The sequence below is a fragment of the Pagrus pagrus genome, assembly GCF_965226575.1.
Source record: "Pagrus pagrus genome assembly, chromosome: 5".
Lineage (NCBI taxonomy): Eukaryota > Metazoa > Chordata > Actinopteri > Spariformes > Sparidae > Pagrus > Pagrus pagrus.
The window spans coordinates 25,132,294-25,137,639 of NC_140189.1; positions in this window are offsets into that span (position 1 = coordinate 25,132,294).

The window sequence follows — 5,346 nt, forward strand, 5'->3', positions numbered from 1 at the left end:
TTGGTTGGAAAAGGGTATGCTAGGCTTCGCCTCAGCTGATTCGAGCCTCTGAACTTGACCTCTCAGCTGTGTTTGTGTGTGTTGGTGCCTTTGTGAGAATTTTAATGGAAATATGGAACAAATCATATGGCCGCTTTGAGGTTAATTGGACGAACAGACCGGAGGGGAGGGTCAGATGCTGGCGTTTTGGATAGTGACCCTGTTATCTGGCAGACAGCTGCTGGAGTGGTGAGCGCTGAAGGAGACAGCCGTGGGAAGAGCCCGGAGCTTCTGGAGGAGCAATCACCCACAGTTTATCTTCTAAACTTTTGGGATTCAAAAGTGGATTTATCTTCCCTTTCTTTAGTCCCTCTCTCTGCCTCCCTAACATATTGTAATTCTCTCTTGTTTGATTGTTGAAAGGAGGGGAAACGTACTTTACTTTATGAACGTACAGCGAGGGAGAGGAAAAAAGAAAAGACACTGGAGGGCAATAGAAACATCCGGAGTCTCTGGTGAGTGCTGGTTTCAGTCAGAGTTCAAACTGAACACAAACACCCTCTGTGCCTGCTGTTGCCTCGCTAGCTTACGGCAAATGTAGAGTAAGGTATCGTGTCTGTTTGGGACAAATAAACTCTACGTAACCAGTGTGAAATAGCGGAGAGATGATGTAAAGGAGTGGTTGCCACTCCTTTACGTGAGATGGTTTCGGAGGACAAAATGTACCTTTTGCACATGCGCGAGTTCACTGCTTTTCACGGTCAGGTGAGACTTCTGTAACACCTCGACACCCACACAAGAACCTCCACACATACAAGCCATTCAACCATCAGGTGAATGAACACCCAGCCCCGTTTTCTTCCTAATTGCTTTTGAAAACATGTCGAGGAGCTGAGAAACATGGGGAATGACAGCTCCCGGTGTTTTCCTAAGGGACTAAGTCAACAAGCACAGACAGTGACATGAAAGCGCTCGCACACCTCTGCGGTTTTGCTCACTCACACGGACGACCAATTGATTAACTCATAAATCAAACTCATTGCAGGCTCCCGGGCCCTGAAGCGCCCCTCCACCTCCACCAACCCCCAAAACGGCAGCAGAAGCCGAAGCCCAACCCTGCGCCCTCCAGCTAAGTAAGCGGAGGCGGGATCTTCCAGCTCATGGCAGAAACCCAGCAGGAGGGAGAGGCCAGGTAGGGCAGGTACAGTGGGTACTCTATGAAGTAAAAAAAAAAAAAAATTTAAGGTGGGGTCATGGAAAACGACAGGTACAGGATTAGTATGTGTTTTTATGACAACAGGGAGGGATGGAGAAAGAAAACACAGAGGGGCTTTAGAGGGATACAAATGTGTTAAAAAGACAAAGGAGAAGATACTCTGAATCAAACGCTGTGTAGTGCTGCCAAAATGGAGAGAAACAAGGGGGGGGGGACAGATACGGAGAGAAAGAGGGAGAGAAAACATAGAGGAATGCAGTAAATCCCTAAGCGACCGAACAATCCTCTGGAGAAAGAAAAGAGGAATTTTTATGTGCTGCAGGTGAGCAGAACAGAGAGGGAGGGAGAGGGAAGAGGAGCCGCGGAGAAGAAGAGAGGAAGGAGACGGACAGATGGAAAAAGAGGGAGAGAACGCGGGGGTGGCCGAGGGAATTTGAGGAGAGCGTGAAAGGGTTTGATTGTAGCAGAGAAGACGGGACACGTGGGGAGAAAATGAAGCAAAAGTGACACCAAATGACACCAAATGGCTCCTCGCGCAGTTAGAGAGGATGGCGTATACGGAGGACTCGGTAAAGGAAGACACATATGGAAAAAAGATTGGGAGGCAGAGTGGGGTGACACAAAAAAAAAAAGGGATAAAGAGGGAGAGACAGACGGGGAGGAAGAGGAGGTCCGAAAATGGCTCGTCGAGCGCATCTGTGTATCTTAAAGGCACACGACAGGTTTTTGAGAGTTCGGTCTTATTGGTCAACTTCGCTGATGAGATCACACGCACCGAAATCATCATGTGGCACAAAAATCATGCTGAAAGTCATCTGGGTACAAGAACGTTGACCTTTTATAGACCATACAGTTGTCTTTTGTATGGCCTATTGACTCATATGTCATTACTTCAGAATTTAATTTGTATTTTTAGGTGTTTTGGAGGAAAAATGTGTATTCTGGTGCAATTTGCTGCATTGAAACCAGGAAACACTCAGGTAGTTTTCTAACCTTTTTGACTGGAGCTGGCAGACAATTTTAGATCAAGATCGATCTTGAAGATGTCCACAACCTGCTTTTCAGGCAAATCATAGCGATCGTGGTATTTTAAGTGATGGTTCGGGTCTTTTGATGTGGGGTTGTATAAGATACTGCTGATACCGTAACAGCAGCAAGATGTATTTTAGCCACCTAAAATAAGTCCTATTCCATGTTTTTAACATTTTTGGCGCTTTACATTGCCGATAAAAAGCCTTTTCCTTGTTAACCAGCAGATCTGCACTACTCGATCATCGCAGTAGAGTCACGTAGCCGACTATAGAAGGACAAATTACTTCAGGTGGCTCTTTCTTGGGTGGCGTATTGTAAATAATGCAATGTGACTTATAGCTGGCGGCACAGCAGATGATGAGCTTGTGCCAAAAAATAACTCATCATGTGTTGTTTGGGAATGGTTTGATTGCAATCCTGATTTTATTTTCTGGCCAGATTGCCCATCCCTACGTTGTGATATGTTATGATTTTGTAACAATTGAACTACATAAATATTTTGTTCTGTAATTCCCTTTATTACATTAGCTCTGATCCAATATAAGACTTACATGTTTTCCTCTACTTCTACATCGAGGCACACAGACGTGGGAGATTTTAAAATTATTTTTTGATATTTGATCGTTCCTCACCATAATAACAAGTCTCAATTAAACATAAACACCAGTACAGGTTTACGTTATGGCGATCAGTCTTAGGCCTAATTGTTTTCGACTTTGTTTCTCAGAAACCTTTTGTTTCTGTCAGTTTGGTTTGGAGGATGGCTAAAAATACTGTGATATATTTAGACACCACTATGGAGATGAATCAGAGCTGTGACAAATTCAAAATGCTTCATTGTGGCAATTTGGAATAAACCGCTGCACCACAGTCACTGAAGTCAGCCACAAGTGATTCAGTGGACTGAATTTATTTCCATCTGTCCACAAAGGACAGTCTGTAGCTTCCGCTCATTGTTAGCTGTGCATGCATAAGAAGTAGCTAATGATCTGTTGTTTCTTGTCGAAATACTTGGACTTTTCTTGGACTTTGACATTTTGACAAACCGCTCCTTGGAAGTGCCTTGACTTCAGTCACCTAACAGTGTCTGTAAGTGATGCAGACTTTTACTGAAACGATACAAGTCTTGGACAGAATAAATAGTCCTCAGGGAGGAACACATCAAAGTCTGCTCACAGGTCTCGGGGAGTACTACTCTATATGTAAAAACATTTGAATAAAGACTTTTGTGGCCTCAGAGGGAGCTGCGTGAAGTCTCATAAACTGCCTCAAGTGATGTCCCGAGTCTCCGGCCAAACTGTGAGCGTCGAGTTGCATTGTGGGTGACGTAGACGCCAGGTTTTCGACTAAGACAAGGAATGCGTGGAATAAAATAATTCTCAGTTCTGCTGCATCGATTTTGATGGTTGTGTCTCTCATGAGTACAATGCTTAATCGGCGCGCTGTCCAAAAGATTCACACATTTTGAGAAGATGCCAGTATCAGACTGTCATTCAACATGATGTATGTGCATGTGATAAAATGAGGCACCGTAGCACTTGACCTCCATAAGGACAGGAATTTCCCCAAATCTTGGCGTTTAACTACCTTCAGATTGAAAGAAGGTGAGGTGCGGAGAAACAGATGAGCTTCTCTCCAGGAGAAAATAAAAGCTCTTTAACAAGATGGCCGGCACATCAGCTCCACCGTAGGTCGTAAGACTTAGATCACAACCTGCCAAGTAGACAGCCAGGCCTGTCTAAGCAGCGCAGGCCAATAACGTCGATGCCTTGTCACTCACAGTATCTGCTCCGAACGAAGGAGTTGCCGGCTGAGTCATACTAAACATGGCTCAGCTATCCTGTTACGTATTAGTTACAGCAATTTGTCTCTGCTTCGCTGACAGACTGAGAGACGGAAAGAGAAAGAGAAAGACCAACGGTGAGTGATGGCTGTTAGATCGCTATGCATGACAAGCCTCATTCCAACAAAATTCTGACACATAGAGATAATGATTCACACACGTGCTGCGCGTACAAGCCCACACATGGCAAACAATACGCACACACATAGATAAACGCACACACACACACACGGACCAGACAAAGCGGCCTTTGTTGACTACTGGCGGCCTCTGTCATTGCTTACTAAATGTAAAAAACACACAGCGTCTCGAGTGTGTGTGTATGTGTGTGTATACATATGTGTAACGTCTCTGTCAGCGTTAACCCTTTACCCCACTTAGCGAGAGTCATGATTGTGCGCGATGGTGCGTCAGCGTTGACACAATCGACCTCTATAAGTCACTTCCTGCCCCGCTAATGGTGCTCTTTAAGGTTCGTGCACATTTGTGTGTTTGAGACCGTTCGTGTGTGTCAGGGCGGGTGTGTGCAGGTGCGTGCAGGTGTGTACCTCGGAGGTGATGGAAGGGAGATACTCATTGATCCTTTAATATCTGGCCTGGGGCGAAGAGAGGGAGCCAGAGAGCTGCAGAGCACGTGGGAAAAAAGCGTAGTCGAGAGCAATAAAGACAAACAAGAAAGAGAGAGAAGATAACAGGTGAGGAAGCGATAAAAGAGTGGGCGCACGAGGACAAGGGACGTGCAAAAAAACGATAAGAGGCAGAGGCGGCATTGAAACAGACACAACAAGAGAGCCGGGCGGTTGGTGGGATTATGAGGGGTGTGTTTGTACCTGTGTGTTTGTGCTCATGTAAATCCCTCAATGCAACAGGTCAGAGGGATGTTTTTTTCGGGGGGGAAGAGGAGCTCCGTGAGATAGTGTGATGAGAAAAGAAAAGCAAAGTGGGAGGAGGGATGATGCAGTGGGAGGTGGGAAGAGGAGAGATGAAAGGAAAAAAGAGAGATCGTAAATTTTCACCAGGACAGACAAATAAAAACTCTCTCATACCCCCGCCTCGCTCGCTCTATTTTCTGTCATGAATGTGAGCCGGCCTTTGTTTTCCAGAAAACGCCCCGACCCCAAACTCCTCTCCCCTTGTGCCAATCACCCGAAACCATCCCTATAAAACTGAAACCATTGCAAACAAAAATCCCATATGCATTTCTTTTCTGTCTCTCCTCCCAGCGGGCTCCCAAATGACCAATAACACCACGCTCTGTACAAAAAGCCAGTATTTA